The sequence below is a fragment of the Ascidiella aspersa genome, chromosome 4 (assembly GCF_963924565.1).
Source record: "Ascidiella aspersa chromosome 4, kaAscAspe10.2, whole genome shotgun sequence".
Lineage (NCBI taxonomy): Eukaryota > Metazoa > Chordata > Ascidiacea > Phlebobranchia > Ascidiidae > Ascidiella > Ascidiella aspersa.
The window spans coordinates 24,934,141-24,956,414 of record NC_139450.1 but is presented as its reverse complement, the minus strand read 5'-3'; the positions used below and the strand labels follow the sequence as shown (position 1 = coordinate 24,956,414).

Below are 22,274 nucleotides of genomic sequence, written 5' to 3'. Positions count from 1 at the left end.
TAGACCAAAAAATGTTGACCAATACTGTCTACGACCATACCAGGTTGAATGCACCCGATATCGTCCGATCTCGGAAGTTAAGCAACGTCGGGATTGGTTAGTACTTGGATGGGTGACCGCATAGGAATTCCAAATGTCATAGGCAAAATATGATTTATAAAATATATTTAAATGTTAACATTTTTGAAGATTTTAGACCAAAAAATGTTGACCAATACTCTCTACGACCATACCAGGTTGAATGCACCCGATCTCGTCCGATCTCGGAAGTTAAGCAACATCGGGATTGGTTAGTACTTGGATGGGTGACCGCCTAGGAATACCAATTGTCGTAGGCACAATATGATTTATTTAAGTTTTTACATATTTAAATAGATTAGACCATAAATGTTGACCAATACTGTCTACGACCATACCAGGTTGAATGCACCCGATCTCGTCCGATCTCGGAAGTTAAGCAACGTCGGGATTGGTTAGTACTTGGATGGGTGACCGCCTAGGAATACCAATTGTCGTAGGCAAAATATGATTTATTTAAGTTTTTACTTTTTTAAATAGATTAGACGTAAAATGTTGAGAAATACTGCTTACGACCATACCAGGTTGAATGCACCCGATCTCGTCCGATCTCGGAAGTTAAGCAACGTCGGGATTGGTTAGTACTTGGATGGGTGACCGCATAGGAATTCCAATTGTCATAGGCAAAATATGATTTATAAAATATATTTAAATGTTAACATTTTTGAAGATTTTAGACCAAAAAATGTTGACCAATACTGTCTACGACCATACCAGGTTGAATGCACCCGATCTCGTCCGATCTCGGAAGTTAAGCAACGTCGGGATTGGTTAGTACTTGGATGGGTGACCGCCTAGCAATACCAATTGTCATAGGCAAAATATTATTTTTAAAATATATTTAAATGTTAGCATTTTAAAGATTTTAGACCAAAAAATGTTTACCAACACTGTCTACGACCATACCAGGTTCAATGCACCCTATCTCGTCCGATCTCGGAAGTTAAGCAACGTTGGGATTGGACTTGGATGGGTGACCGCCTAGGAATACCAATTGTCGTAGGCACAATATGATTTATTTAAGTTTTACATTTTTAAATAGATTAGACCATAAATGTTGACCAATACTGTCCACGACCATACCAGGTTGAATGCACACGATCTCGTCCGATCTCGGAAGTTAAGAAACGTCGCGATTGGTTAGTACTTGGATGGGTGACCGCCTAGGAATCCAATTGTCGTAGGCACAATATGATTTATTTAAGTTTTTACATTTTATAAAATAGATTAGACCATAAATGTTGACGATTACTGTCTACGACCATACCAGGTTGAATGCACCCGATCTCGTCCGATCTCGGAAGTTAAGCAACGTCGGGATTGGTTAGTACTTGGATGGGTGACCGCCTAGGAATACCAATTGTCGTAGGCACAATATGATTTATTTAAGTTTTACATTTTTAAATAGATTAGACCATAAATGTTGACCAATACTGTCCACGACCATACCAGGTTGAATGCACACGATCTCGTCCGATCTCGGAAGTTAAGAAACGTCGGGATTGGTTAGTACTTGGATGGGTGACCGCCTAGGAATCCAATTGTCGTAGGCACAATATGATTTATTTAAGTTTTTACATTTTCAAATAGATTAGATCATAAATGTTGACGATTACTGTCTACGACCATACCAGGTTGAATGCACCCAATCTCTTCCGATCTCGGAAGTTAAGCAACGTCGGGATTGGTTAGTACTTGGATGGGTGACCGCTTAGGAATATCAATTGTCGTAGGCAAAATAAGATTTATTTAAGTTTTTACATTTTTAAATAGATTAGACCAAAAAATGTTGACCAATACTGGCTACGACCATACCTAGGAATACCAATTGTCGTAGGCACAATATGATTTATTTAAGTTTTTACATTTTTTATTTGATTAGACCATAAATGTTGACCAATACTGTCTACGACAATACCAGGTTGAATGCACCCGATCTCCTCCGATCTCGGAAGTTAAGCAACGTCGGGATTGGTTAGTACTTGGATGGGTGACCGCCTAGGAATACCAATTGTCGTAGTCAAAATATGATTTATTTAAGTTTTTATTTTTAAAATAGAATAGACATAAAATGTTGAGAAATACTGCTTACGACCATACCAGGTTGAATGCATCCGATCTCGTCCGATCTCGGAAGTTAAGCAACGTCGGGATTGGTTAGTACTTGGATGGGTGACCGCCTAGGAATACCAATTGTCGTAGGCAAAATATGATTTATTTAAGTTTTTATTTTTAAAATAGAATAGACATAAAATGTTGACCAATACTGGCTACGACCATACCAGGTTGAATGCACCCGATCTCGTCCGATCTCGGAAGTTGAGCAACGTCGGGATTGGTTAGTACTTGGATGGGTGACCGCCTAGCAATTCCAATTGTTATAGGCAAAATATGATTTTTCAAATATATTTAAATGTTAACATTTTTAAAGATTTTAGACCAAAAAATGTTGACCAATACTGTCTACGACCATACCAGGTTGAATGCACCCGATCTCGTCCGATCTCGTAAGTTAAGCAACGTCGGGATTGGTTAGTACTTGGATGGGTGACCGCCTAGGAATACCAATTGTCGTAGGCATAATATCATTTATTTAAGTTTTTACATTTTTAAATAGATTAGACCATAAATGTTGACCAATACTGTCTACGACCATACCAGGTTGAATGCACCCGATCTCGTCCGATCTCGGAAGTTAAGCAACGTCGGGATTGGTTAGTACTTGGATGGGTGACCGCCTAGGAATACCAATTGTCGTAGGCAAAATATGATTTATTTAAGTTTTTACATTTTTAAATAGATTAGACCAAAAGATGTTGACCAATACTGGCTACGAACATACCAGGTTGAATGCACCCGATCTCGTCCGATCTCGGAAGTTAAGCAACGTCGGGATTGGTTAGTACTTGGATGGGTGACCGCCTAGGAATACCAATTGTCGTAGGCAAAATATGATTTATTTAAGTTTTTACATTTTTAAATAGATTAGACCTAAAAATGTTGACCAATACTGGCTACGACCATACCAGGTTGAATGCACCCCATCTCGTCCGATCTCGGAAGTTAAGCAACGTCGGGATTGGTTAGTACTTGGATGGGTGACCGCCAAGGAATACCAATTGTCGTAGGCACAATATGATTTGTTTAAGTTTTTACATTTTTAAATAGATTAGACCATAAATGTTGACCAATACTGTCTACGACCTTACCAGGTTGAATGCACCCGATCTCGTCCGATCTCGGAAGTTAAGCAACGTCGGGATTGGTTAGTACTTGGATGGGTGACCACCTAGGAATACCAATTGTCGTAGGCAAAATATGATTTATTTAAGTTTTTACTTTTTTAAATAGATTAGACGTAAAATGTTGAGAAATACTGCTTACGACCATACCAGGTTGAATGCACCCGATCTCGTCCGATCTCGGAAGTTAAGCAACGTCGGGATTGGTTAGTACTTGGATTGGTGACCGCCTAGGAATACCAATTGTCGTAGGCAAATATGATTTATTTAAGTTTTTACATTTTTAAATAGATTAGACCATAAATGTTGACCAATACTGTCTACGACCATACCAGGTTGAATGCACCCGATCTCGTCCGATCTCGGAAGTTAAGCAACGTCGGGATTGGTTAGTACTTGGATGGGTGACCGCATAGGAATTCCAATTGTCATAGGCAAAATATGATTTATAAAATATATTTAAATGTTAACATTTTTGAAGATTTTATACCAAAAAATGTTGACCAATACTGTCTACGACCATACCAGGTTGAATGCACCCGATCTCGTCCGATCTCGGAAGTTAAGCAACGTCGGGATTGGTTAGTACTTGGATGGGTGACCGCCTAGCAAAACCAATTGTCATAGGCAAAATATGATTTTTGAAATATATTTAAATGTTAACATTTTTAAAGATTTTAGACCAAAAAATGTTGACCAATACTGTTTACGACCAAACCAGGTTGAATGCACCCGATCTCGTCCGATCTCGGAAGTTAAGCAACGTCGGGATTGGTTAGTACTTGGATGGGTGACCGCCTAGGAATACCAATTGTCGTAGGCAAAATATGATTTATTTAAGTTTTTACATTTTTAAATAGGTTAGACCAAAAAATGTTGACCAATACTGGCTACGACCATATCAGATTGAATGCACCCGATCTCGTCCGATCTGGGAAGTTAAGCAACGTCGGGATTGGTTAGTACTTGGATGGGTGACCGCCTAGGAATACCAATTGTCGTAGGCAAATATGATTTATTTAAGTTTTTACATATTTGAATAGATTAGACCATAAATGTTGACCAATACTGTCTTCGACCATACCAGGTTGAATGCACCCCATCTCGTCCGATCTCGGAAGTTAAGCAACGTCGGGATTGTTAGTACTTGGATGGGTGACCGCCTAGGAATACCAATTGTCGTAGGCAAAATATGATTTATTTAAGTTTTTACATTTTTAAATAGATTAGACGTAAAATGTTGAGAAATACTGCTTACGACCATACCAGGTTGAATGCACCCGATCTCGTCCGATCTCGGAAGTTAAGCAACGTCGGGATTGGTTAGTACTTGGATGGGTGACCGCATAGGAATTCCAATTGTCATAGGCAAAATATGATTGATAAAATATATTTAAATGTTAACATTTTTGAAGATTTTAGACCAAAAAATGTAGACCAATACTGTCTACGACCATACCAGGTTGAATGCACCCGATCTCGTCCGATCTCGGAAGTTAAGCAACATCGGGATTGGTTGCTACTTGGATGGGTGACCGCCTAGGAATACCAATTGTCATAGGCAAAATATTATTTTTAAAATATATTTAAATGTTAGCATTTTAAAGATTTTTGACCAAAAAATGTTTACCAACACTGTCTACGACCATACCAGGTTCAATGCACCCGATCTCGTCCGATCTCGGAAGTTAAGCAACGTTGGGATTGGTTAGTACTTGGATGGGTGACCGCCTAGGAATACCAATTGTCGTAGGCACAATAAGATTAATTTAAGTTTTTACATTTTTAAATAGATTAGACCAAAAAATGTTGACCAATACTGGCTACGACCATACCTAGGAATACCAATTGTCGTAGGCACAATATGATTTATTTAAGTTTTTACATTTTTAAATTGATTAGACCATAAATGTTGACCAATGCTGTCTACGACCATACCAGGTTGAATGCACCCGATCTCGTCCGATCTCGGAAGTTAAGCAACGTCGGGATTGGTTAGTACTTGGATGGGTGACCGCCTAGGAATACCAATTGTCGTAGGCAAAATATGATTTATTTAAGTTTTTACATTTTTAAATAGGTTAGACCAAAAAATGTTGACCAATACTGGCTACGACCATACCAGGTTGAATGCACCCGATCTCGTCCGATCTCGGAAGTTAAGCAACGTCGGGATTGGTTAGTACTTGGGTGGGTGACCGCCTTATGATTTATTTAAGTTTTTACATTTTTAAATAGATTAGACCAAAAAATGTTGACCAATACTGGCTACGACCATACCAGGTTGAATGCACCCGATCTCGTCCGATCTCGGAAGTTAAGCAACGTCGGGATTGGTTAGTACTTGGATGGGTGACCGCCTAGGAATACCAATTGTCATAGGCAAAATATGATTTTTAAAATATATTTAAATGTTAACATTTTTAAAGATTTTAGACCAAAAAATGTTGACCAATACTGTTTACGACCAAACCAGGTTGAATGCACCCGATCTCGTCCGATCTCGGAAGTTAAGCAACGTCGGGATTGGTTAGTACTTGGATGGGTGACCGCCTAGGAATACCAATTGTCGTAGGCAAAATATGATTTATTTAAGTTTTTACATTTTTAAATAGGTTAGACCAAAAAATGTTGACCAATACTGGCTACGACCATATCAGATTGAATGCACCCGATCTCGTCCGATCTGGGAAGTTAAGCAACGTCGGGATTGGTTAGTACTTGGATGGGTGACCGCCTAGGAATACCAATTGTCGTAGGCAAATATGATTTATTTAAGTTTTTACATATTTGAATAGATTAGACCATAAATGTTGACCAATACTGTCTTCGACCATACCAGGTTGAATGCACCCCATCTCGTCCGATCTCGGAAGTTAAGCAACGTCGGGATTCTTAGTACTTGGATGGGTGACCGCCTAGGAATACCAATTGTCGTAGGCAAAATATGATTTATTTAAGTTTTTACATTTTTAAATAGATTAGACGTAAAATGTTGAGAAATACTGCTTACGACCATACCAGGTTGAATGCACCCGATCTCGTCCGATCTCGGAAGTTAAGCAACGTCGGGATTGGTTAGTACTTGGATGGGTGACCGCATAGGAATTCCAATTGTCATAGGCAAAATATGATTGATAAAATATATTTAAATGTTAACATTTTTGAAGATTTTAGACCAAAAAATGTAGACCAATACTGTCTACGACCATACCAGGTTGAATGCACCCGATCTCGTCCGATCTCGGAAGTTAAGCAACATCGGGATTGGTTGCTACTTGGATGGGTGACCGCCTAGGAATACCAATTGTCATAGGCAAAATATTATTTTTAAAATATATTTAAATGTTAGCATTTTAAAGATTTTTGACCAAAAAATGTTTACCAACACTGTCTACGACCATACCAGGTTCAATGCACCCGATCTCGTCCGATCTCGGAAGTTAAGCAACGTTGGGATTGGTTAGTACTTGGATGGGTGACCGCCTAGGAATACCAATTGTCGTAGGCACAATAAGATTAATTTAAGTTTTTACATTTTTAAATAGATTAGACCAAAAAATGTTGACCAATACTGGCTACGACCATACCTAGGAATACCAATTGTCGTAGGCACAATATGATTTATTTAAGTTTTTACATTTTTAAATTGATTAGACCATAAATGTTGACCAATGCTGTCTACGACCATACCAGGTTGAATGCACCCGATCTCCTCCGATCTCGGAAGTTAAGCAACGTCGGGATTGGTTAGTACTTGGATGGGTGACCGCCTAGGAATACCAATTGTCGTAGGCATTATATGATTTATTTAAGTTTTTATTTTTAAAATAGAATAGACATAAAATGTTGAGAAATACTGCTTACGGCCATACCAGGTTGAATGCACCCGATCTCGTCCGATCTCGGAAGTTAAGCAACGTCGGGATTGGTTAGTACTTGGGTGGGTGACCGCCTAGGAATACCAATTGTATTAGGCAAAATATGATTTATTTAAGTTTTTACATTTTTAAATAGATTAGACCAAAAAATGTTGACCAATACTGGCTACGACCATACCAGGTTGAATGCACCCGATCTCGTCCGATCTCGGAAGTTAAGCAACGTCGGGATTGGTTAGTACTTGGATGGGTGACCGCCTAGGAATACCAATTGTCATAGGCAAAATATGATTTTTAAAATATATTTAAATGTTAACATTTTTAAAGATTTTAGACCAAAAAATGTTGACCAATACTGTCTACGACCATACCAGGTTGAATGCACCCGATCTCGTCCGATCTCGGAAGTTAAGCAACGTCGGGATTGGTTAGTACTTGGATGGGTGACCGCCTAGGAATACCAATTGTCGTAGGCATAATATCATTTATTTAAGTTTTTACATTTTTAAATAGATTAGACCATAAATGTTGACCAATACTGTCTACGACCATACCAGGTTGAATGCACCCGATCTCGTCCAATCTCGGAAGTTAAGCAACGTCGGGATTGGTTAGTACTTGGATGGGTGACCGCCTAGGAATACCAATTGTCGTAAGCAAAATATGATTTATTTAAGTTTTTACATTTTTAAATAGATTAGACCAAAAAATGTTGACCAATACTGGCTACGAACATACCAGGTTGCATGCACCCGATCTCGTCCGATCTCGGAAGTTAAGCAACGTCGGGATTGGTTAGTACTTGGATGGGTGACCGCCTAGGAATACCAATTGTCGTAGGCAAAATATGATTTATTTAAGTTTTTACATTTTTAAATAGATTAGACCAAAAAATGTTGACCAATACTGGCTACGACCATACCAGGTTGAATGCACCCGATCTCGTCCGATCTCGGAAGTTAAGAAACGTCGGGATTGGTTAGTACTTGGATGGGTGACCGCCTAGGAATACCAATTGTCGTAGGCACAATATGATTTATTTAAGTTTTTACATTTTTAAATAGATTAGACCATAAATGTTGACGATTACTGTCTACGACCATACCAGGTTGAATGCACCCGATCTCGTCCGATCTCGGAAGTTAAGCAACGTCGGGATTGGTTAGTACTTGGATGCGTGACCGCCTAGGAATACCAATTGTCGTAGGCAAAATAAGATTTATTTAAGTTTTTACATTTTTAAATAGATTAGACCAAAAATGTTGACCAATACTGGCTACGACCATACCTAGGAATACCAATTGTCGTAGGCACAATATGATTTATTTAAGTTTTTACATTTTTAAATTGATTAGACCATAAATGTTGACCAATACTGTCTACGACCATACCAGGTTGAATGCACCCGATCTCCTCCGATCTCGGAAGTTAAGCAACGTCGGGATTGGTTAGTACTTGGATGGGTGACCGCCTAGGAATACCAATTGTCGTAGGCAAAATTTGATTTATTTAAGTTTTTATTTTTAAAATAGAATAGACATAAAATATTGGGAAATACTGCTTACGACCATACCAGGTTGAATGCATCCGATCTCGTCCGATCTCGGAAGTTAAGCAACGTCGGGATTGGTTAGTACTTGGATGGGTGACCGCCTAGGAATACCAATTGTCGTAGGCAAAACATGATTTATTTAAGTTTTTACATTTTTAAATAGATTAGACCAAAAAATATTGACCAATACTGGCTACGACCATACCAGGATGAATGCACCCGATCTCGTCCGATCTCGGAAGTTAAGCAACGTCGGGATTGGTTAGTACTTGGATGGGTGACCGCCTAGCAATACCAATTGTCATAGGCAAAATATGATTTTTAAAATATATTTAAATGTTAACATTTTCAAAGATTTTAGACCAAAAATTGTTGACCAATACTGTCTACGACCATACCAGGTTGAATGCACCCGATCTCGTCCGATCTCGGAAGTTAAGCAACGTCGGGATTGGTTAGTACTTGGATGGGTGACCGCCTAGGAATACCAATTGTCGTAGGCATAATATCATTTATTTAAGTTTTTACATTTTTAAATAGATTAGAACATAAATGTTGACCAATACTGTCTACGACCATACCAGGTTGAATGCACCCGATCTCGTCCGATCTCGGAAGTTAAGCAACGTCGGGATTGGTTAGTACTTGGATGGGTGACCGCCTAGGAATACCAAATGTCGTAGGCAAAATATGATTTATTTAAGTTTTTACATTTTTAAATAGATTAGACCAAAAAATGTTGACCAATACTGGCTACGAACATACCAGGTTGAATGCACCCGATCTCGTCCGATCTCGGAAGTTAAGCAACGTCGGGATTGCTTAGTACTTGGATGGGTGACCGCCTAGGAATACCAATTGTCGTAGGCATAATATGATTTGTTTAAGTTTTTTCATTTTTAAATAGATTAGACCATAAATGTTGACCAATACTGTCTACGACCATACCAGGTTGAATGCACCCGATCTCGTCCGATCTCGGAAGTTAAGCAACGTCGGGATTGGTTAGCACTTGGATGGGTGACCGCCTAGAAATACCAATTGTCGTAGGCAAAATATGATTTATTTAAGTTTTTACATTTTTAAATAGATTAGACCAAAAAATGTTGACCAATACTGGCTACGACCATACCAGGTTGAATGCACCCAATCTCGTCCGATCTGGGAAGTTAAGCCACGTCGGGATTGGTTAGTACTTGGATGGGTGACCGCCTAGGAATACCAAATGTCGTAGGCACAATATGATTTATTTTAGTTTTTACATCTTTAAATAGATTAGACCATAAATGTTGACCAATACTGTCTACGACCATACCAGGTTGAATGCACCCCATCTCGTCCGATCTCGGAAGTTAAGCAACGTCGGGATTGGTTAGTACTTGGATGGGTGACCGCCTAGGAATACCAATTGTCGTAGGCAAAATATGATTTATTTAAGTTTTTACTTTTTTAAATAGATTAGACGGAAAATGTTGAGAAATACTGCTTACGACCATACCAGGTTGAATGCACCCGATCTCGTCCGATCTCGGAAGTTAAGCAACGTCGGGATTGGTTAGTACTTGGATGGGTGACCGCATAGGAATTCCAATTGTCATAGGCAAAATATGATTTATAAAATATATTTAAATGTTAACATTTTTGAAGATTTTAGACCAAAAAATGTAGACCAATACTGTCTACGACCATACCAGGTTGAATGCACCCGATCTCGTCCGATCTCGGAAGTTAATCAACATCGGGATTGGTTGCTATTTGGATGGGTGACCGCCTAGGAATACCAATTGTCATAGGCAAAATGTTATTTTTAAAATATATTTAAATGTTAGCATTTTAAAGATTTTAGACCAAAAAATGTTTACCAACACTGTCTACGACCATACCAGGTTCAATGCACCCGATCTCGTCCGATCTCGGAAGTTAAGCAACGTTGGGATTGGTTAGTACTTGGATGGGTGACCGCCTAGGAATACCAATTGTCGTAGGCACAATATGATTTATTTAAGTTTTACATTTTTAAATAGATTAGACCATAAATGTTGACCAATACTGTCCACGACCATACCAGGTTGAATGCACACGATCTCGTCCGATCTCGGAAGTTAAGAAACGTCGGGATTGGTTAGTACTTGGATGGGTGACCGCCTAGGAATACCAATTGTCGTAGGCACAATATGATTTATTTAAGTTTTTACATTTTTAAATAGATTAGACCATAAATGTTGACGATTACTGTCTACGACCATACCAGGTTGAATGCACCCGATCTCGTCCGATCTCGGAAGTTAAGCAACGTCGGGATTGGTTAGTACTTGGATGGGTGACCGCCTAGGAATACCAATTGTCGTAGGCAAAATAAGATTTATTTAAGTTTTTACATTTTTAAATAGATTAGACCAAAAAATGTTGACCAATACTGGCTACGACCATACCTAGGAATACCAATTGTCGTAGGCACAATATGATTTATTTAAGTTTTTACATTTTTAAATTGATTAGACCATAAATGTTGACCAATACTGTCTACGACCATACCAGGTTGAATGCACCCGATCTCCTCCGATCTCGGAAGTTAAGCAACGTCGGGATTGGTTAGTACTTGGATGGGTGACCGCCTAGGAATACCAATTGTCGTAGGCAAAATATGATTTATTTAAGTTTTTATTTTTAAAATAGAATAGACACAAAATGTTGAGAAATACTGCTTACGACCATACCAGGTTGAATGCATCCGATCTCGTCCGATCTCGGAAGTTAAGCAACGTCGGGATTGGTTAGTACTTGGATGGGTGACCGCCTAGGAATACCAATTGTCGTAGGCAAAATATGATTTATTTAAGTTTTTACATTTTTAAATAGATTAGACCAAAAAATATTGACCAATACTGGCTACGACCATACCAGGATGAATGCACCCGATCTCGTCCGATCTCGGAAGTTAAGCAACGTCGGGATTGGTTAGTACTTGGATGGGTGACCGCCTAGCAATACCAATTGTCATAGGCAAAATATGATTTTTAAATAAATTTAAATGTTAACATTTTCAAAGATTTTAGACCAAAAATTGTTGACCAATACTGTCTACGACCATACCAGGTTGAATGCACCCGATCTCGTCCGATCTCGGAAGTTAAGCAACGTCGGGATTGGTTAGTACTTGGATGGGTGACCGCCTAGGAATACAAATTTTCGTAGGCATAATATCATTTATTTAAGTTTTTACATTTTTAAACAGATTAGAACATAAATGTTGACCAATACTGTCTACGACCATACCAGGTTGAATGCACCCGATCTCGTCCGATCTCGGAAGTTAAGCAACGTCGGGATTGGTTAGTTCTTGGATGGGTGACCGCCTAGGAATACCAAATGTCGTAGGCAAAATATGATTTATTTAAGTTTTTACATTTTTAAATAGATTAGACCAAAAAATGTTGACCAATACTGGCTACGAACATACCAGGTTGAATGCACCCGATCTCGTCCGATCTCGGAAGTTAAGCAACGTCGGGATTGCTTAGTACTTGGATGGGTGACCGCCTAGGAATACCAATTGTCGTAGGCATAATATGATTTGTTTAAGTTTTTTCATTTTTAAATAGATTAGACCATAAATGTTGACCAATACTGTCTACGACCATACCAGGTTGAATGCACCCGATCTCGTCCGATCTGGGAAGTTAAGCAACGTCGGGATTGGTTAGTACTTGGATTGGTGACCGCCTAGGAATACCAATTGTCGTAGGCACAATATGATTTATTTAATTTTTTACATATTTAAATAGATTAGACCATAAATGTTGACCAATACTGTCTACGACCATACCAGGTTGAATGCACCCGATCTCGTCCGATCTCGGAAGTTAAGCAACGTCGGGATTGGTTAGTACTTGGATGGGTGACCGCCTAGGAATACCAATTGTCGTAGGCAAAATATGATTTATTTAAGTTTTTACTTTTTTAAATAGATTAGACGCAAAATGTTGAGAAATACTGCTTACGACCATACCAGGTTGAATGCATCCGATCTCGTCCGATCTGGGAAGTTAAGCAACGTCGGGATTGGTTAGTACTTGGATGGGTGACCGCCTAGGAATACCAATTGTCGTAGGCACAATATGATTTATTTAAGTTTTTACATATTTAAATAGATTAGACCATAAATGTTGCCCAATACTGTCTACGACCATACCAGGTTGAATGCACCCGATCTCGTCCGATCTCGGAAGTTAAGCAACGTCGGGATTGGTTAGTACTTGGATGGGTGACCGCCTAGGAATACCAATTGTCGTAGGCAAAATATGATTTATTTAAGTTTTTACTTTTTTAAATAGATTAGACGTAAAATGTTGATAAATACTGCTTACGACCATACCAGGTTGAATGCACCCGATCTCGTCCGATCTCGGAAGTTAAGCAACGTCGGGATTGGTTAGTACTTGGATGGGTGACCGCATAGGAATTCCAATTGTCATAGGCAAAATATGATTTATAAAATATATTTAAATGTTAACATTTTTGAAGATTTTAGACCAAAAAATGTTGACCAATACTGTCTACGACCATACCAGGTTGAATGCACCCGATCTCGTCCGATCTCGGAAGTTAAGCAACGCCGGGTTGGTTAGTACTTGGATGGGTGACCGCCTAGCAATACCAATTGTCATAGGCAAAATATGATTTTTAAAATATATTTAAATGTTAACATTTTTAAAGATTCTAGACCAAAAAATGTTGACCAATACTGTCTACGACCAAACCAGGTTGAATGCACACGATCTCGTCCGATCTCGGAAGTTAAGCAACATCGGGATTGGTTGGTACTTGGATGGGGGACCGCCTAGGAATACCAATTGTCATAGGCAAAATATTATTTTAAAAATATATTTAAATCTTAGCATTTTAAAGATTTTAGACCAAAATATGTTTACCAACACTGTCTACGGCCATACCAGGTTCAATGCACCCGATCTCGTCCGATCTCGGAAGTTAAGCAACGTTGGGATTGGTTAGTACTTGGATGGGTGACCGCCTAGGAATACCAATTGTCGTAGGCACAATATGATTTATTTAAGTTTTACATTTTTAAATAGATTAGGCCATAAATGTTGACCAATACTGTCCACGACCATACCAGGTTGAATGCACACGATCTCGTCCGATTTCGAAAGTTAAGCAACGTCGGGATTGGTTAGTACTTGGATGGGTGACCGCCTAGGAATACCAATTGTCGTAGGCACAATATGATTTATTTAAGTTTTTGCATTTTTAAATAGATTAGACCATAAATGTTGACGATTACTGTCTACGACCATACCAGGTTGAATGCACCCGATCTCGTCCGATCTCGGAAGTTAATCAACGTCGGGATTGGTTAGTACTTGGATGGGTGACCGCCTAGGAATACCAATTGTCGTAGGCAAAATAAGATTTATTTAAGTTTTTACATTTTTAAATAGATTAATCCAAAAAATGTTGACCAATACTGGCTACGACCATACCTAGGAATACCAATTGTCGTAGGCACAATATGATTTATTTAAGTTTTTACATTTTTAAATTTATTAGACCATAAATGTTGACCAATACAGTCTACGACCATACCAGGTTGAATGCACCCGATCTCGTCCGATCTCGGAAGTTAAGCAACGTCGGGATTGGTTAGTACTTGGATGGGTGACCGCCTACGAATACCAATTGTCGTAGGCAAAATATGATTTATTTAAGTTTTTACTTTTTTAAATAGATTAGACGTAAAATGTTGAGAAATACTGCTTACGACCATACCAGGTTGAATGCACCCGATCACGTCCGATCTCGGAGGTTAAGCAACGTTGGGATTGGTTAGTACTTGGATGGGTGACCGCCTAGGAATACCAATTGTCTTAGGCACAATATGATTTATTTAAGTTTTACATTTTTAAATAGATTAGACCATAAATGTTGACCAATACTGTCCACGACCATACCAGGTTGAATGCACACGATCTCGTCCGACCTCGGAAGTTAAGCAACGTCGGGATTGGTTAGTACTTGGATGGGTGACCGCCTAGGAATACCAATTGTCGTAGGCACAATATGATTTATTTAAGTTTTTACATTTTTAAATAGATTAGACCATAAATGTTGACGATTACTGTCTACGACCATACCAGGTTGAATGCACCCGATCTCGTCCGACCTCGGAAGTTAAGCAACGTCGGGATTGGTTAGTACTTGGATGGATGACCGCCTAGGAATACCAATTGTCGTAGGCAAAATAAGATTTATTTAAGTTTTTACATTTTTAAATAGATTAGACCAAAAAATGTTGACCAATACTGGCTACGACCATACCTAGGAATACCAATTGTCGTAGGCACAATATGATTTATTTAAGTTTTTACATTTTTAAATTGATTAGACCATAAATGTTGACCAATACTGTCTACGACCATACCAGGTTGAATGCACCCGATCTCCTCCGATCTCGGAAGTTAAGCAACGTCGGGATTGGTTAGTACTTGGATGGGTGACCGCCTAGGAATACCAATTGTCGTAGGCAAAATATGATTTATTTAAGTTTTTATTTTTAAAATAGAATAGACATAAAATGTTGAGAAATACTGCTTACGACCATACCAGGTTGAATGCATCCGATCTCGTCCGATCTCGGAAGTTAAGCAACGTCGGGATTGGTTAGTACTTGGATGGGTGACCGCCTAGGAATACCAATTGTCGTAGGCAAAATATGATTTATTTAAGTTTTTATTTTTAAAATAGAATAGACATAAAATGTTGAGAAATACTGCTTACGACCATACCAGGTTGAATGCATCCGATCTCGTCCGATCTCGGAAGTTAAGCAACGTCGGGATTGGTTAGTACTTGGATGGGTGACCGCCTAGCAATACCAATTGTCATAGGCAAAATATGATTTTTAAAATATATTTAAATGTTAACATTTTCAAAGATTTTAGACCAAAAATTGTTGACCAATACTGTCTACGACCATACCAGGTTGAATGCACCCGATCTCGTCCGATCTCGGAAGTTAAGCAACGTCGGGATTGGTTAGTACTTGGATGGGTGACCGCCTAGGAATACAAATTGTCGTAGGCATAATATCATTTATTTAAGTTTTTACATTTTTAAATAGATTAGAACATAAATGTTGACCAATACTGTCTACGACCATACCAGGTTGAATGCACCCGATCTCGTCCGATCTCGGAAGTTAAGCAACGTCGGGATTGGTTAGTACTTGGATGGGTGACCGCCTAGGAATACCAAATGTCGTAGGCAAAATATGATTTATTTAAGTTTTTACATTTTTAAATAGATTAGACCAAAAAATGTTGACCAATGCTGGCTACGAACATACCAGGTTGAATGCACCCGATCTCGTCCGATCTCGGAAGTTAAGCAACGTCGGGATTGCTTAGTACTTGGATCGGTGACCGCCTAGGAATACCAATTGTCGTAGGCATAATATGATTTGTTTAAGTTTTTTCATTTTTAAATAGATTAGACCATAAATGTTGACCAATACTGTCTACGACCATACCAGGTTGAATGCACCCGATCTCGTCCGATCTCGGAAGTTAAGCAACGTCGGGATTGGTTAGCACTTGGATGGGTGACCGCCTAGAAATACCAATTGTCGTAGGCAAAATATGATTTATTTAAGTTTTTACATTTTTAAATAGATTAGACCAAAAAATGTTGACCAATACTGGCTACGACCATACCAGGTTGAATGCACCCAATCTCGTCCGATCTGGGAAGTTAAGCCACGTCGGGATTGGTTAGTACTTGGATGGGTGACCGCCTAGGAATACCAAATGTCGTAGGCACAATATGATTTATTTTAGTTTTTACATCTTTAAATAGATTAGACCATAAATGTTGACCAATACTGTCTACGACCATACCAGGTTGAATGCACCCCATCTCGTCCGATCTCGGAAGTTAAGCAACGTCGGGATTGGTTAGTACTTGGATGGGTGACCGCCTAGGAATACCAATTGTCGTAGGCAAAATATGATTTATTTAAGTTTTTACTTTTTTAAATAGATTAGACGGAAAAGGTTGAGAAATACTGCTTACGACCATACCAGGTTGAATGCACCCGATCTCGTCCGATCTCGGAAGTTAAGCAACGTCGGGATTGGTTAGTACTTGGATGGGTGACCGCATAGGAATTCCAATTGTCATAGGCAAAATATGATTTATAAAATATATTTAAATGTTAACATTTTTGAAGATTTTAGACCAAAAAATGTAGACCAATACTGTCTACGACCATACCAGGTTGAATGCACCCGATCTCGTCCGATCTCGGAAGTTAAGCAACATCGGGATTGGTTGCTATTTGGATGGGTGACCGCCTAGGAATACCAATTGTCATAGGCAAAATGTTATTTTTAAAATATATTTAAATGTTAGCATTTTAAAGATTTTAGACCAAAAAATGTTTACCAACACTGTCTACGACCATACCAGGTTCAATGCACCCGATCTCGTCCGATCTCGGAAGTTAAGCAACGTTGGGATTGGTTAGTACTTGGATGGGTGACCGCCTAGGAATACCAATTGTCGTAGGCACAATATGATTTATTTAAGTTTTACATTTTTAAATAGATTAGACCATAAATGTTGACCAATACTGTCCACGACCATACCAGGTTGAATGCACACGATCTCGTCCGATCTCGGAAGTTAAGAAACGTCGGGATTGGTTAGTACTTGGATGGGTGACCGCCTAGGAATACCAATTGTCGTAGGCACAATATGATTTATTTAAGTTTTTACATTTTTAAATAGATTAGACCATAAATGTTGACGATTACTGTCTACGACCATACCAGGTTGAATGCACCCGATCTCGTCCGATCTCGGAAGTTAAGCAACGTCGGGATTGGTTAGTACTTGGATGGGTGACCGCCTAGGAATACCAATTGTCGTAGGCAAAATAAGATTTATTTAAGTTTTTACATTTTTAAATAGATTAGACCAAAAAATGTTGACCAATACTGGCTACGACCATACCTAGGAATACCAATTGTCGTAGGCACAATATGATTTATTTAAGTTTTTACATTTTTAAATTGATTAGACCATAAATGTTGACCAATACTGTCTACGACCATACCAGGTTGAATGCACCCGATCTCCTCCGATCTCGGAAGTTAAGCAACGTCGGGATTGGATAGTACTTGGATGGGTGACCGCCTAGGAATACCAATTGTCGTAGGCAAAATATGATTTATTTAAGTTTTTATTTTTAAAATAGAATAGACACAAAATGTTGAGAAATACTGCTTACGACCATACCAGGTTGAATGCATCCGATCTCGTCCGATCTCGGAAGTTAAGCAACGTCGGGATTGGTTAGTACTTGGATGGGTGACCGCCTAGGAATACCAATTGTCGTAGGCAAAATATGATTTATTTAAGTTTTTACATTTTTAAATAGATTAGACCAAAAAATATTGACCAATACTGGCTACGACCATACCAGGATGAATGCACCCGATCTCGTCCGATCTCGGAAGTTAAGCAACGTCGGGATTGGTTAGTACTTGGATGGGTGACCGCCTAGCAATACCAATTGTCATAGGCAAAATATGATTTTTAAATAAATTTAAATGTTAACATTTTCAAAGATTTTAGACCAAAAATTGTTGACCAATACTGTCTACGACCATACCAGGTTGAATGCACCCGATCTCGTCCGATCTCGGAAGTTAAGCAACGTCGGGATTGGTTAGTACTTGGATGGGTGACCGCCTAGGAATACAAATTTTCGTAGGCATAATATCATTTATTTAAGTTTTTACATTTTTAAATAGATTAGAACATAAATGTTGACCAATACTGTCTACGACCATACCAGGTTGAATGCACCCGATCTCGTCCGATCTCGGAAGTTAAGCAACGTCGGGATTGGTTAGTACTTGGATGGGTGACCGCCTAGGAATACCAAATGTCGTAGGCAAGATATGATTTATTTAAGTTTTTACATTTTTAAATAGATTAGACCAAAAAATGTTGACCAATACTGGCTACGAACATACCAGGTTGAATGCACCCGATCTCGTCCGATCTCGGAAGTTAAGCAACGTCGGGATTGCTTAGTACTTGGATGGGTGACCGCCTAGGAATACCAATTGTCGTAGGCATAATATGATTTGTTTAAGTTTTTTCATTTTTAAATAGATTAGACCATAAATGTTGACCAATACTGTCTACGACCATACCAGGTTGAATGCACCCGATCTCGTCCGATCTGGGAAGTTAAGCAACGTCGGGATTGGTTAGTACTTGGATTGGTGACCGCCTAGGAATACCAATTGTCGTAGGCACAATATGATTTATTTAATTTTTTACATATTTAAATAGATTAGACCATAAATGTTGACCAATACTGTCTACGACCATACCAGGTTGAATGCACCCGATCTCGTCCGATCTCGGAAGTTAAGCAACGTCGGGATTGGTTAGTACTTGGATGGGTGACCGCCTAGGAATACCAATTGTCGTAGGCAAAATATGATTTATTTAAGTTTTTAATTTTTTAAATAGATTAGACGCAAAATGTTGAGAAATACTGCTTACGACCATACCAGGTTGAATGCATCCGATCTCGTCCGATCTGGGAAGTTAAGCAACGTCGGGATTGGTTAGTACTTGGATGGGTGACCGCCTAGGAATACCAATTGTCGTAGGCACAATATGATTTATTTAAGTTTTTACATATTTAAATAGATTAGACCATAAATGTTGCCCAATACTGTCTACGACCATACCAGGTTGAATGCACCCGATCTCGTCCGATCTCGGAAGTTAAGCAACGTCGGGATTGGTTAGTACTTGGATGGGTGACCGCCTAGGAATACCAATTGTCGTAGGCAAAATATGATTTATTTAAGTTTTTACTTTTTTAAATAGATTAGACGTAAAATGTTGATAAATACTGCTTACGACCATACCAGGTTGAATGCACCCGATCTCGTCCGATCTCGGAAGTTAAGCAACGTCGGGATTGGTTAGTACTTGGATGGGTGACCGCATAGGAATTCCAATTGTCATAGGCAAAATATGATTTATAAAATATATTTAAATGTTAACATTTTTGAAGATTTTAGACCAAAAAATGTTGACCAATACTGTCTACGACCATACCAGGTTGAATGCACCCGATCTCGTCCGATCTCGGAAGTTAAGCAACGCCGGGTTGGTTAGTACTTGGATGGGGGACCGCCTAGCAATATCATTTGTCATAGGCAAAATATGATTTTTAAAATATATTTAAATGTTAACATTTTTAAAGATTCTAGACCAAAAAATGTTGACCAATACTGTCTACGACCAAACCAGGTTGAATGCACACGATCTCGTCCGATCTCGGAAGTTAAGCAACATCGGGATTGGTTGGTACTTGGATGGGGGACCGCCTAGGAATACCAATTGTCATAGGCAAAATATTATTTTAAAAATATATTTAAATCTTAGCATTTTAAAGATTTTAGACCAAAATATGTTTACCAACACTGTCTACGGCCATACCAGGTTCAATGCACCCGATCTCGTCCGATCTCGGAAGTTAAGCAACGTTGGGATTGGTTAGTACTTGGATGGGTGACCGCCTAGGAATACCAATTGTCGTAGGCACAATATGATTTATTTAAGTTTTACATTTTTAAATAGATTAGGCCATAAATGTTGACCAATACTGTTCACGACCATACCAGGTTGAATGCACACGATCTCGTCCGATTTCGAAAGTTAAGCAACGTCGGGATTGGTTAGTACTTGGATGGGTGACCGCCTAGGAATACCAATTGTCGTAGGCACAATATGATTTATTTAAGTTTTTGCATTTTTAAATAGATTAGACCATAAATGTTGACGATTACTGTCTACGACCATACCAGGTTGAATGCACCCGATCTCGTCCGATCTCGGAAGTTAATCAACGTCGGGATTGGTTAGTACTTGGATGGGTGACCGCCTAGGAATACCAATTGTCGTAGGCAAAATAAGATTTATTTAAGTTTTTACATTTTTAAATAGATTAATCCAAAAAATGTTGACCAATACTGGCTACGACCATACCAGGTTGAATGCACCCGATCTCGTCCGATCTCGGAAGTTAAGCAACGTCGGGATTGGTTAGTACTTGGATGGGTGACCGCCTAGGAATACCAAATGTCGTAGGCAAAATATGATTGATTTAAGTTTTTACATTTTTAAATAGATTAGACCAAAAAATGTTGACCAATACTGGCTACGAACATACCAGGTTGAATGCACCCGATCTCGTCCGATCTCGGAAGTTAAGCAACGTCGGGATTGCTTAGTACTTGGATGGGTGACCGCCTAGGAATACCAATTGTCGTAGGCACAATATGATTTGTTTAAGTTTTTACATTTTTAAATAGATTAGACCATAAATGTTGACCAATACTGTCTACGACCATACCAGGTTGAATGCACCCGATCTCGTCCGATCTCGGAAGTTAAGCAACGTCGGGATTGGTTAGTACTTGGATGGGTGACCGCCTAGGAATACCAATTGTCGTAGGCAAAATATGATTTATTTAAGTTTTTACTTTTTTAAATAGATTAGACGCAAAATGTTGAGAAATACTGCTTACGACCATACCAGGTTGAATGCACCCGATCTCGTCCGATCTGGGAAGTTAAGCAACGTCGGGATTGGTTAGTACTTGGATTAGTGACCGCCTAGGAATACCAATTGTCGCAGGCACAATATGATTTATTTAAGTTTTTACATATTTAAATAGATTAGACCATAAATGTTGACCAATACTGTCTACGACCATACCAGGTTGAATGCACCCGATCTCGTCCGATCTCGGAAGTTAAGCAACGTCGGGATTGGTTAGTACTTGGATGGGTGGCCGCCTAGGAATACCAATTGTCGTATGCAAAATATGATTTATTTAAGTTTTTACTTTTTTAAATAGATTAGACGCAAAATGTTGAGAAATACTGCTTACGACCATACCAGGTTGAATGCACCCGATCTCGTCCGATCTGGGAAGTTAAGCAACGTCGGGATTGGTTAGTACTTGGATGGGTGACCGCCTAGGAATACCAATTGTCGTAGGCACAATATGATTTATTTAAGTTTTTACATATTTAAATAGATTAGACCATAAATGTTGCCCAATACTGTCTACGACCATACCAGGTTGAATGCACCCGATCTCGTCCGATCTCGGAAGTTAAGCAACGTCGGGATTGGTTAGTACTTGGATGGGTGACAACTTGGAATACCAATTGTCGTAGGCAAAATATGATTTATTTAAGTTTTTACTTTTTTAAATAGATTAGACGTAAAATGTTGATAAATACTGCTTACGACCATACCAGGTTGAATGCACCCGATCTCGTCCGATCTCGGAAGTTAAGCAACGTCGGGATTGGTTAGTACTTGGATGGGTGACCGCATAGGAATTCCAATTGTCATAGGCAAAATATGATTTATAAAATATATTTAAATGTTAACAT

At 38.9% G+C, this 22,274-nt stretch overlaps 61 non-coding genes and 54 pseudogenes across 61 annotated transcripts; all 115 read left to right on the top strand.

Annotated features, from left to right (window-relative positions):
* The first annotated feature begins 26 nt into the window (after positions 1 to 26).
* Positions 27 to 145, top strand: LOC146156946 (5S ribosomal RNA; annotated as a pseudogene).
* Positions 146 to 219: 74 nt separating this feature from the next.
* Positions 220 to 338, top strand: LOC146156945 (5S ribosomal RNA). The gene has a single exon (XR_014496541.1). It is a non-coding gene; the product is annotated as a 5S ribosomal RNA (ribosomal RNA).
* Positions 339 to 402: 64 nt separating this feature from the next.
* Positions 403 to 521, top strand: LOC146156944 (5S ribosomal RNA). Its single transcript, XR_014495416.1, has one exon. It is a non-coding gene; the product is annotated as a 5S ribosomal RNA (ribosomal RNA).
* A 64-nt stretch (positions 522 to 585) lies between these two features.
* LOC146156943 (5S ribosomal RNA) lies at positions 586 to 704 on the top strand. The gene has a single exon (XR_014497936.1). It is a non-coding gene; the product is annotated as a 5S ribosomal RNA (ribosomal RNA).
* Positions 705 to 778: 74 nt separating this feature from the next.
* On the top strand, positions 779 to 897 carry LOC146156942 (5S ribosomal RNA; annotated as a pseudogene).
* A 73-nt stretch (positions 898 to 970) lies between these two features.
* On the top strand, positions 971 to 1,084 carry LOC146156941 (5S ribosomal RNA; annotated as a pseudogene).
* A 63-nt stretch (positions 1,085 to 1,147) lies between these two features.
* Positions 1,148 to 1,265, top strand: LOC146156940 (5S ribosomal RNA; annotated as a pseudogene).
* Positions 1,266 to 1,331: 66 nt separating this feature from the next.
* LOC146156939 (5S ribosomal RNA) lies at positions 1,332 to 1,450 on the top strand. The gene has a single exon (XR_014495414.1). It is a non-coding gene; the product is annotated as a 5S ribosomal RNA (ribosomal RNA).
* Positions 1,451 to 1,513: 63 nt separating this feature from the next.
* LOC146156938 (5S ribosomal RNA) lies at positions 1,514 to 1,631 on the top strand (annotated as a pseudogene).
* Positions 1,632 to 1,695: 64 nt separating this feature from the next.
* Positions 1,696 to 1,814, top strand: LOC146156937 (5S ribosomal RNA; annotated as a pseudogene).
* A 168-nt stretch (positions 1,815 to 1,982) lies between these two features.
* LOC146156936 (5S ribosomal RNA) lies at positions 1,983 to 2,101 on the top strand. The gene has a single exon (XR_014497585.1). It is a non-coding gene; the product is annotated as a 5S ribosomal RNA (ribosomal RNA).
* Positions 2,102 to 2,164: 63 nt separating this feature from the next.
* LOC146156935 (5S ribosomal RNA) lies at positions 2,165 to 2,283 on the top strand. Its single transcript, XR_014496757.1, has one exon. It is a non-coding gene; the product is annotated as a 5S ribosomal RNA (ribosomal RNA).
* Positions 2,284 to 2,346: 63 nt separating this feature from the next.
* On the top strand, positions 2,347 to 2,465 carry LOC146156934 (5S ribosomal RNA; annotated as a pseudogene).
* Positions 2,466 to 2,539: 74 nt separating this feature from the next.
* On the top strand, positions 2,540 to 2,658 carry LOC146156933 (5S ribosomal RNA). Its single transcript, XR_014497423.1, has one exon. It is a non-coding gene; the product is annotated as a 5S ribosomal RNA (ribosomal RNA).
* Positions 2,659 to 2,722: 64 nt separating this feature from the next.
* On the top strand, positions 2,723 to 2,841 carry LOC146156932 (5S ribosomal RNA). The gene has a single exon (XR_014495413.1). It is a non-coding gene; the product is annotated as a 5S ribosomal RNA (ribosomal RNA).
* Positions 2,842 to 2,906: 65 nt separating this feature from the next.
* LOC146156931 (5S ribosomal RNA) lies at positions 2,907 to 3,025 on the top strand. Its single transcript, XR_014498324.1, has one exon. It is a non-coding gene; the product is annotated as a 5S ribosomal RNA (ribosomal RNA).
* A 65-nt stretch (positions 3,026 to 3,090) lies between these two features.
* LOC146156930 (5S ribosomal RNA) lies at positions 3,091 to 3,209 on the top strand (annotated as a pseudogene).
* A 64-nt stretch (positions 3,210 to 3,273) lies between these two features.
* On the top strand, positions 3,274 to 3,392 carry LOC146156929 (5S ribosomal RNA). The gene has a single exon (XR_014496411.1). It is a non-coding gene; the product is annotated as a 5S ribosomal RNA (ribosomal RNA).
* A 64-nt stretch (positions 3,393 to 3,456) lies between these two features.
* Positions 3,457 to 3,575, top strand: LOC146156928 (5S ribosomal RNA). Its single transcript, XR_014498050.1, has one exon. It is a non-coding gene; the product is annotated as a 5S ribosomal RNA (ribosomal RNA).
* Positions 3,576 to 3,638: 63 nt separating this feature from the next.
* LOC146156927 (5S ribosomal RNA) lies at positions 3,639 to 3,757 on the top strand. Its single transcript, XR_014497722.1, has one exon. It is a non-coding gene; the product is annotated as a 5S ribosomal RNA (ribosomal RNA).
* A 74-nt stretch (positions 3,758 to 3,831) lies between these two features.
* On the top strand, positions 3,832 to 3,950 carry LOC146156926 (5S ribosomal RNA; annotated as a pseudogene).
* A 74-nt stretch (positions 3,951 to 4,024) lies between these two features.
* Positions 4,025 to 4,143, top strand: LOC146156925 (5S ribosomal RNA). The gene has a single exon (XR_014497388.1). It is a non-coding gene; the product is annotated as a 5S ribosomal RNA (ribosomal RNA).
* A 65-nt stretch (positions 4,144 to 4,208) lies between these two features.
* LOC146156924 (5S ribosomal RNA) lies at positions 4,209 to 4,327 on the top strand (annotated as a pseudogene).
* A 63-nt stretch (positions 4,328 to 4,390) lies between these two features.
* Positions 4,391 to 4,508, top strand: LOC146156923 (5S ribosomal RNA; annotated as a pseudogene).
* A 64-nt stretch (positions 4,509 to 4,572) lies between these two features.
* Positions 4,573 to 4,691, top strand: LOC146156922 (5S ribosomal RNA). The gene has a single exon (XR_014497935.1). It is a non-coding gene; the product is annotated as a 5S ribosomal RNA (ribosomal RNA).
* A 74-nt stretch (positions 4,692 to 4,765) lies between these two features.
* On the top strand, positions 4,766 to 4,884 carry LOC146156921 (5S ribosomal RNA; annotated as a pseudogene).
* A 73-nt stretch (positions 4,885 to 4,957) lies between these two features.
* On the top strand, positions 4,958 to 5,076 carry LOC146156920 (5S ribosomal RNA). Its single transcript, XR_014497565.1, has one exon. It is a non-coding gene; the product is annotated as a 5S ribosomal RNA (ribosomal RNA).
* Positions 5,077 to 5,244: 168 nt separating this feature from the next.
* On the top strand, positions 5,245 to 5,363 carry LOC146156919 (5S ribosomal RNA). The gene has a single exon (XR_014495412.1). It is a non-coding gene; the product is annotated as a 5S ribosomal RNA (ribosomal RNA).
* A 223-nt stretch (positions 5,364 to 5,586) lies between these two features.
* On the top strand, positions 5,587 to 5,705 carry LOC146156918 (5S ribosomal RNA). The gene has a single exon (XR_014498427.1). It is a non-coding gene; the product is annotated as a 5S ribosomal RNA (ribosomal RNA).
* A 74-nt stretch (positions 5,706 to 5,779) lies between these two features.
* LOC146156917 (5S ribosomal RNA) lies at positions 5,780 to 5,898 on the top strand. Its single transcript, XR_014497387.1, has one exon. It is a non-coding gene; the product is annotated as a 5S ribosomal RNA (ribosomal RNA).
* Positions 5,899 to 5,963: 65 nt separating this feature from the next.
* LOC146156916 (5S ribosomal RNA) lies at positions 5,964 to 6,082 on the top strand (annotated as a pseudogene).
* Positions 6,083 to 6,145: 63 nt separating this feature from the next.
* LOC146156915 (5S ribosomal RNA) lies at positions 6,146 to 6,263 on the top strand (annotated as a pseudogene).
* A 64-nt stretch (positions 6,264 to 6,327) lies between these two features.
* LOC146156914 (5S ribosomal RNA) lies at positions 6,328 to 6,446 on the top strand. Its single transcript, XR_014497934.1, has one exon. It is a non-coding gene; the product is annotated as a 5S ribosomal RNA (ribosomal RNA).
* Positions 6,447 to 6,520: 74 nt separating this feature from the next.
* LOC146156913 (5S ribosomal RNA) lies at positions 6,521 to 6,639 on the top strand (annotated as a pseudogene).
* Positions 6,640 to 6,712: 73 nt separating this feature from the next.
* On the top strand, positions 6,713 to 6,831 carry LOC146156912 (5S ribosomal RNA). The gene has a single exon (XR_014497564.1). It is a non-coding gene; the product is annotated as a 5S ribosomal RNA (ribosomal RNA).
* Positions 6,832 to 6,999: 168 nt separating this feature from the next.
* On the top strand, positions 7,000 to 7,118 carry LOC146156911 (5S ribosomal RNA). The gene has a single exon (XR_014496113.1). It is a non-coding gene; the product is annotated as a 5S ribosomal RNA (ribosomal RNA).
* A 63-nt stretch (positions 7,119 to 7,181) lies between these two features.
* On the top strand, positions 7,182 to 7,300 carry LOC146156910 (5S ribosomal RNA; annotated as a pseudogene).
* A 65-nt stretch (positions 7,301 to 7,365) lies between these two features.
* On the top strand, positions 7,366 to 7,484 carry LOC146156909 (5S ribosomal RNA). The gene has a single exon (XR_014498426.1). It is a non-coding gene; the product is annotated as a 5S ribosomal RNA (ribosomal RNA).
* A 74-nt stretch (positions 7,485 to 7,558) lies between these two features.
* LOC146156908 (5S ribosomal RNA) lies at positions 7,559 to 7,677 on the top strand. Its single transcript, XR_014495411.1, has one exon. It is a non-coding gene; the product is annotated as a 5S ribosomal RNA (ribosomal RNA).
* Positions 7,678 to 7,741: 64 nt separating this feature from the next.
* Positions 7,742 to 7,860, top strand: LOC146156907 (5S ribosomal RNA; annotated as a pseudogene).
* Positions 7,861 to 7,925: 65 nt separating this feature from the next.
* Positions 7,926 to 8,044, top strand: LOC146156906 (5S ribosomal RNA; annotated as a pseudogene).
* Positions 8,045 to 8,109: 65 nt separating this feature from the next.
* On the top strand, positions 8,110 to 8,228 carry LOC146156905 (5S ribosomal RNA; annotated as a pseudogene).
* A 64-nt stretch (positions 8,229 to 8,292) lies between these two features.
* Positions 8,293 to 8,411, top strand: LOC146156904 (5S ribosomal RNA). Its single transcript, XR_014498120.1, has one exon. It is a non-coding gene; the product is annotated as a 5S ribosomal RNA (ribosomal RNA).
* A 167-nt stretch (positions 8,412 to 8,578) lies between these two features.
* Positions 8,579 to 8,697, top strand: LOC146156903 (5S ribosomal RNA). Its single transcript, XR_014496112.1, has one exon. It is a non-coding gene; the product is annotated as a 5S ribosomal RNA (ribosomal RNA).
* A 63-nt stretch (positions 8,698 to 8,760) lies between these two features.
* On the top strand, positions 8,761 to 8,879 carry LOC146156902 (5S ribosomal RNA). The gene has a single exon (XR_014496756.1). It is a non-coding gene; the product is annotated as a 5S ribosomal RNA (ribosomal RNA).
* A 65-nt stretch (positions 8,880 to 8,944) lies between these two features.
* On the top strand, positions 8,945 to 9,063 carry LOC146156901 (5S ribosomal RNA; annotated as a pseudogene).
* A 74-nt stretch (positions 9,064 to 9,137) lies between these two features.
* LOC146156900 (5S ribosomal RNA) lies at positions 9,138 to 9,256 on the top strand. Its single transcript, XR_014495410.1, has one exon. It is a non-coding gene; the product is annotated as a 5S ribosomal RNA (ribosomal RNA).
* Positions 9,257 to 9,320: 64 nt separating this feature from the next.
* LOC146156899 (5S ribosomal RNA) lies at positions 9,321 to 9,439 on the top strand. Its single transcript, XR_014496540.1, has one exon. It is a non-coding gene; the product is annotated as a 5S ribosomal RNA (ribosomal RNA).
* Positions 9,440 to 9,504: 65 nt separating this feature from the next.
* On the top strand, positions 9,505 to 9,623 carry LOC146156898 (5S ribosomal RNA; annotated as a pseudogene).
* A 64-nt stretch (positions 9,624 to 9,687) lies between these two features.
* LOC146156897 (5S ribosomal RNA) lies at positions 9,688 to 9,806 on the top strand (annotated as a pseudogene).
* A 65-nt stretch (positions 9,807 to 9,871) lies between these two features.
* On the top strand, positions 9,872 to 9,990 carry LOC146156896 (5S ribosomal RNA; annotated as a pseudogene).
* Positions 9,991 to 10,054: 64 nt separating this feature from the next.
* LOC146156895 (5S ribosomal RNA) lies at positions 10,055 to 10,173 on the top strand. Its single transcript, XR_014498463.1, has one exon. It is a non-coding gene; the product is annotated as a 5S ribosomal RNA (ribosomal RNA).
* A 64-nt stretch (positions 10,174 to 10,237) lies between these two features.
* On the top strand, positions 10,238 to 10,356 carry LOC146156894 (5S ribosomal RNA). Its single transcript, XR_014497933.1, has one exon. It is a non-coding gene; the product is annotated as a 5S ribosomal RNA (ribosomal RNA).
* Positions 10,357 to 10,430: 74 nt separating this feature from the next.
* LOC146156893 (5S ribosomal RNA) lies at positions 10,431 to 10,549 on the top strand (annotated as a pseudogene).
* A 73-nt stretch (positions 10,550 to 10,622) lies between these two features.
* Positions 10,623 to 10,741, top strand: LOC146156892 (5S ribosomal RNA). The gene has a single exon (XR_014497563.1). It is a non-coding gene; the product is annotated as a 5S ribosomal RNA (ribosomal RNA).
* A 63-nt stretch (positions 10,742 to 10,804) lies between these two features.
* LOC146156891 (5S ribosomal RNA) lies at positions 10,805 to 10,923 on the top strand (annotated as a pseudogene).
* A 64-nt stretch (positions 10,924 to 10,987) lies between these two features.
* Positions 10,988 to 11,106, top strand: LOC146156890 (5S ribosomal RNA). The gene has a single exon (XR_014495409.1). It is a non-coding gene; the product is annotated as a 5S ribosomal RNA (ribosomal RNA).
* Positions 11,107 to 11,274: 168 nt separating this feature from the next.
* Positions 11,275 to 11,393, top strand: LOC146156889 (5S ribosomal RNA). The gene has a single exon (XR_014496111.1). It is a non-coding gene; the product is annotated as a 5S ribosomal RNA (ribosomal RNA).
* Positions 11,394 to 11,456: 63 nt separating this feature from the next.
* Positions 11,457 to 11,575, top strand: LOC146156888 (5S ribosomal RNA). Its single transcript, XR_014496755.1, has one exon. It is a non-coding gene; the product is annotated as a 5S ribosomal RNA (ribosomal RNA).
* Positions 11,576 to 11,640: 65 nt separating this feature from the next.
* On the top strand, positions 11,641 to 11,759 carry LOC146156887 (5S ribosomal RNA; annotated as a pseudogene).
* Positions 11,760 to 11,832: 73 nt separating this feature from the next.
* Positions 11,833 to 11,951, top strand: LOC146156886 (5S ribosomal RNA; annotated as a pseudogene).
* Positions 11,952 to 12,015: 64 nt separating this feature from the next.
* On the top strand, positions 12,016 to 12,134 carry LOC146156885 (5S ribosomal RNA; annotated as a pseudogene).
* Positions 12,135 to 12,199: 65 nt separating this feature from the next.
* Positions 12,200 to 12,318, top strand: LOC146156884 (5S ribosomal RNA; annotated as a pseudogene).
* A 64-nt stretch (positions 12,319 to 12,382) lies between these two features.
* LOC146156883 (5S ribosomal RNA) lies at positions 12,383 to 12,501 on the top strand (annotated as a pseudogene).
* Positions 12,502 to 12,565: 64 nt separating this feature from the next.
* Positions 12,566 to 12,684, top strand: LOC146156882 (5S ribosomal RNA). The gene has a single exon (XR_014495408.1). It is a non-coding gene; the product is annotated as a 5S ribosomal RNA (ribosomal RNA).
* Positions 12,685 to 12,748: 64 nt separating this feature from the next.
* Positions 12,749 to 12,867, top strand: LOC146156881 (5S ribosomal RNA; annotated as a pseudogene).
* A 64-nt stretch (positions 12,868 to 12,931) lies between these two features.
* Positions 12,932 to 13,050, top strand: LOC146156880 (5S ribosomal RNA). The gene has a single exon (XR_014495407.1). It is a non-coding gene; the product is annotated as a 5S ribosomal RNA (ribosomal RNA).
* A 64-nt stretch (positions 13,051 to 13,114) lies between these two features.
* Positions 13,115 to 13,233, top strand: LOC146156879 (5S ribosomal RNA). The gene has a single exon (XR_014497932.1). It is a non-coding gene; the product is annotated as a 5S ribosomal RNA (ribosomal RNA).
* Positions 13,234 to 13,307: 74 nt separating this feature from the next.
* Positions 13,308 to 13,425, top strand: LOC146156878 (5S ribosomal RNA; annotated as a pseudogene).
* Positions 13,426 to 13,499: 74 nt separating this feature from the next.
* LOC146156877 (5S ribosomal RNA) lies at positions 13,500 to 13,618 on the top strand (annotated as a pseudogene).
* A 73-nt stretch (positions 13,619 to 13,691) lies between these two features.
* LOC146156876 (5S ribosomal RNA) lies at positions 13,692 to 13,810 on the top strand. Its single transcript, XR_014498337.1, has one exon. It is a non-coding gene; the product is annotated as a 5S ribosomal RNA (ribosomal RNA).
* Positions 13,811 to 13,873: 63 nt separating this feature from the next.
* On the top strand, positions 13,874 to 13,992 carry LOC146156875 (5S ribosomal RNA; annotated as a pseudogene).
* A 64-nt stretch (positions 13,993 to 14,056) lies between these two features.
* Positions 14,057 to 14,175, top strand: LOC146156874 (5S ribosomal RNA). The gene has a single exon (XR_014496387.1). It is a non-coding gene; the product is annotated as a 5S ribosomal RNA (ribosomal RNA).
* A 168-nt stretch (positions 14,176 to 14,343) lies between these two features.
* On the top strand, positions 14,344 to 14,462 carry LOC146156873 (5S ribosomal RNA). The gene has a single exon (XR_014495891.1). It is a non-coding gene; the product is annotated as a 5S ribosomal RNA (ribosomal RNA).
* Positions 14,463 to 14,526: 64 nt separating this feature from the next.
* On the top strand, positions 14,527 to 14,645 carry LOC146156872 (5S ribosomal RNA; annotated as a pseudogene).
* Positions 14,646 to 14,708: 63 nt separating this feature from the next.
* Positions 14,709 to 14,827, top strand: LOC146156871 (5S ribosomal RNA; annotated as a pseudogene).
* Positions 14,828 to 14,891: 64 nt separating this feature from the next.
* LOC146156870 (5S ribosomal RNA) lies at positions 14,892 to 15,010 on the top strand. Its single transcript, XR_014496868.1, has one exon. It is a non-coding gene; the product is annotated as a 5S ribosomal RNA (ribosomal RNA).
* Positions 15,011 to 15,178: 168 nt separating this feature from the next.
* Positions 15,179 to 15,297, top strand: LOC146156869 (5S ribosomal RNA). The gene has a single exon (XR_014496110.1). It is a non-coding gene; the product is annotated as a 5S ribosomal RNA (ribosomal RNA).
* A 63-nt stretch (positions 15,298 to 15,360) lies between these two features.
* LOC146156868 (5S ribosomal RNA) lies at positions 15,361 to 15,479 on the top strand. The gene has a single exon (XR_014496754.1). It is a non-coding gene; the product is annotated as a 5S ribosomal RNA (ribosomal RNA).
* A 63-nt stretch (positions 15,480 to 15,542) lies between these two features.
* On the top strand, positions 15,543 to 15,661 carry LOC146156867 (5S ribosomal RNA; annotated as a pseudogene).
* A 74-nt stretch (positions 15,662 to 15,735) lies between these two features.
* LOC146156866 (5S ribosomal RNA) lies at positions 15,736 to 15,854 on the top strand. Its single transcript, XR_014497119.1, has one exon. It is a non-coding gene; the product is annotated as a 5S ribosomal RNA (ribosomal RNA).
* A 64-nt stretch (positions 15,855 to 15,918) lies between these two features.
* On the top strand, positions 15,919 to 16,037 carry LOC146156865 (5S ribosomal RNA). The gene has a single exon (XR_014496539.1). It is a non-coding gene; the product is annotated as a 5S ribosomal RNA (ribosomal RNA).
* A 65-nt stretch (positions 16,038 to 16,102) lies between these two features.
* LOC146156864 (5S ribosomal RNA) lies at positions 16,103 to 16,221 on the top strand (annotated as a pseudogene).
* Positions 16,222 to 16,285: 64 nt separating this feature from the next.
* LOC146156863 (5S ribosomal RNA) lies at positions 16,286 to 16,404 on the top strand (annotated as a pseudogene).
* A 65-nt stretch (positions 16,405 to 16,469) lies between these two features.
* On the top strand, positions 16,470 to 16,588 carry LOC146156862 (5S ribosomal RNA; annotated as a pseudogene).
* A 64-nt stretch (positions 16,589 to 16,652) lies between these two features.
* On the top strand, positions 16,653 to 16,771 carry LOC146156861 (5S ribosomal RNA). The gene has a single exon (XR_014498462.1). It is a non-coding gene; the product is annotated as a 5S ribosomal RNA (ribosomal RNA).
* A 64-nt stretch (positions 16,772 to 16,835) lies between these two features.
* On the top strand, positions 16,836 to 16,954 carry LOC146156860 (5S ribosomal RNA). The gene has a single exon (XR_014497931.1). It is a non-coding gene; the product is annotated as a 5S ribosomal RNA (ribosomal RNA).
* A 74-nt stretch (positions 16,955 to 17,028) lies between these two features.
* LOC146156859 (5S ribosomal RNA) lies at positions 17,029 to 17,147 on the top strand (annotated as a pseudogene).
* A 73-nt stretch (positions 17,148 to 17,220) lies between these two features.
* Positions 17,221 to 17,339, top strand: LOC146156858 (5S ribosomal RNA). The gene has a single exon (XR_014497562.1). It is a non-coding gene; the product is annotated as a 5S ribosomal RNA (ribosomal RNA).
* A 63-nt stretch (positions 17,340 to 17,402) lies between these two features.
* On the top strand, positions 17,403 to 17,521 carry LOC146156857 (5S ribosomal RNA; annotated as a pseudogene).
* A 64-nt stretch (positions 17,522 to 17,585) lies between these two features.
* LOC146156856 (5S ribosomal RNA) lies at positions 17,586 to 17,704 on the top strand. Its single transcript, XR_014495406.1, has one exon. It is a non-coding gene; the product is annotated as a 5S ribosomal RNA (ribosomal RNA).
* A 168-nt stretch (positions 17,705 to 17,872) lies between these two features.
* LOC146156855 (5S ribosomal RNA) lies at positions 17,873 to 17,991 on the top strand. Its single transcript, XR_014496413.1, has one exon. It is a non-coding gene; the product is annotated as a 5S ribosomal RNA (ribosomal RNA).
* A 63-nt stretch (positions 17,992 to 18,054) lies between these two features.
* LOC146156854 (5S ribosomal RNA) lies at positions 18,055 to 18,173 on the top strand. Its single transcript, XR_014496753.1, has one exon. It is a non-coding gene; the product is annotated as a 5S ribosomal RNA (ribosomal RNA).
* Positions 18,174 to 18,238: 65 nt separating this feature from the next.
* Positions 18,239 to 18,357, top strand: LOC146156853 (5S ribosomal RNA; annotated as a pseudogene).
* A 73-nt stretch (positions 18,358 to 18,430) lies between these two features.
* LOC146156852 (5S ribosomal RNA) lies at positions 18,431 to 18,549 on the top strand (annotated as a pseudogene).
* A 64-nt stretch (positions 18,550 to 18,613) lies between these two features.
* On the top strand, positions 18,614 to 18,732 carry LOC146156851 (5S ribosomal RNA). Its single transcript, XR_014496538.1, has one exon. It is a non-coding gene; the product is annotated as a 5S ribosomal RNA (ribosomal RNA).
* A 65-nt stretch (positions 18,733 to 18,797) lies between these two features.
* On the top strand, positions 18,798 to 18,916 carry LOC146156850 (5S ribosomal RNA; annotated as a pseudogene).
* Positions 18,917 to 18,980: 64 nt separating this feature from the next.
* On the top strand, positions 18,981 to 19,099 carry LOC146156849 (5S ribosomal RNA; annotated as a pseudogene).
* Positions 19,100 to 19,163: 64 nt separating this feature from the next.
* On the top strand, positions 19,164 to 19,282 carry LOC146156848 (5S ribosomal RNA). The gene has a single exon (XR_014495405.1). It is a non-coding gene; the product is annotated as a 5S ribosomal RNA (ribosomal RNA).
* Positions 19,283 to 19,346: 64 nt separating this feature from the next.
* LOC146156847 (5S ribosomal RNA) lies at positions 19,347 to 19,465 on the top strand (annotated as a pseudogene).
* Positions 19,466 to 19,529: 64 nt separating this feature from the next.
* Positions 19,530 to 19,648, top strand: LOC146156846 (5S ribosomal RNA). Its single transcript, XR_014495403.1, has one exon. It is a non-coding gene; the product is annotated as a 5S ribosomal RNA (ribosomal RNA).
* A 64-nt stretch (positions 19,649 to 19,712) lies between these two features.
* On the top strand, positions 19,713 to 19,831 carry LOC146156845 (5S ribosomal RNA). The gene has a single exon (XR_014497930.1). It is a non-coding gene; the product is annotated as a 5S ribosomal RNA (ribosomal RNA).
* Positions 19,832 to 19,905: 74 nt separating this feature from the next.
* LOC146156844 (5S ribosomal RNA) lies at positions 19,906 to 20,023 on the top strand (annotated as a pseudogene).
* A 74-nt stretch (positions 20,024 to 20,097) lies between these two features.
* On the top strand, positions 20,098 to 20,216 carry LOC146156843 (5S ribosomal RNA; annotated as a pseudogene).
* A 73-nt stretch (positions 20,217 to 20,289) lies between these two features.
* Positions 20,290 to 20,408, top strand: LOC146156842 (5S ribosomal RNA). The gene has a single exon (XR_014498336.1). It is a non-coding gene; the product is annotated as a 5S ribosomal RNA (ribosomal RNA).
* Positions 20,409 to 20,471: 63 nt separating this feature from the next.
* LOC146156841 (5S ribosomal RNA) lies at positions 20,472 to 20,590 on the top strand (annotated as a pseudogene).
* A 64-nt stretch (positions 20,591 to 20,654) lies between these two features.
* On the top strand, positions 20,655 to 20,773 carry LOC146156840 (5S ribosomal RNA). Its single transcript, XR_014496386.1, has one exon. It is a non-coding gene; the product is annotated as a 5S ribosomal RNA (ribosomal RNA).
* A 65-nt stretch (positions 20,774 to 20,838) lies between these two features.
* Positions 20,839 to 20,957, top strand: LOC146156839 (5S ribosomal RNA). Its single transcript, XR_014497659.1, has one exon. It is a non-coding gene; the product is annotated as a 5S ribosomal RNA (ribosomal RNA).
* A 65-nt stretch (positions 20,958 to 21,022) lies between these two features.
* LOC146156838 (5S ribosomal RNA) lies at positions 21,023 to 21,141 on the top strand (annotated as a pseudogene).
* A 64-nt stretch (positions 21,142 to 21,205) lies between these two features.
* Positions 21,206 to 21,324, top strand: LOC146156837 (5S ribosomal RNA). Its single transcript, XR_014495402.1, has one exon. It is a non-coding gene; the product is annotated as a 5S ribosomal RNA (ribosomal RNA).
* Positions 21,325 to 21,388: 64 nt separating this feature from the next.
* LOC146156836 (5S ribosomal RNA) lies at positions 21,389 to 21,507 on the top strand (annotated as a pseudogene).
* A 64-nt stretch (positions 21,508 to 21,571) lies between these two features.
* On the top strand, positions 21,572 to 21,690 carry LOC146156835 (5S ribosomal RNA). The gene has a single exon (XR_014498124.1). It is a non-coding gene; the product is annotated as a 5S ribosomal RNA (ribosomal RNA).
* A 64-nt stretch (positions 21,691 to 21,754) lies between these two features.
* On the top strand, positions 21,755 to 21,873 carry LOC146156834 (5S ribosomal RNA; annotated as a pseudogene).
* Positions 21,874 to 21,937: 64 nt separating this feature from the next.
* On the top strand, positions 21,938 to 22,055 carry LOC146156833 (5S ribosomal RNA; annotated as a pseudogene).
* Positions 22,056 to 22,119: 64 nt separating this feature from the next.
* On the top strand, positions 22,120 to 22,238 carry LOC146156832 (5S ribosomal RNA). The gene has a single exon (XR_014497928.1). It is a non-coding gene; the product is annotated as a 5S ribosomal RNA (ribosomal RNA).
* Positions 22,239 to 22,274: the final 36 nt, after the last annotated feature.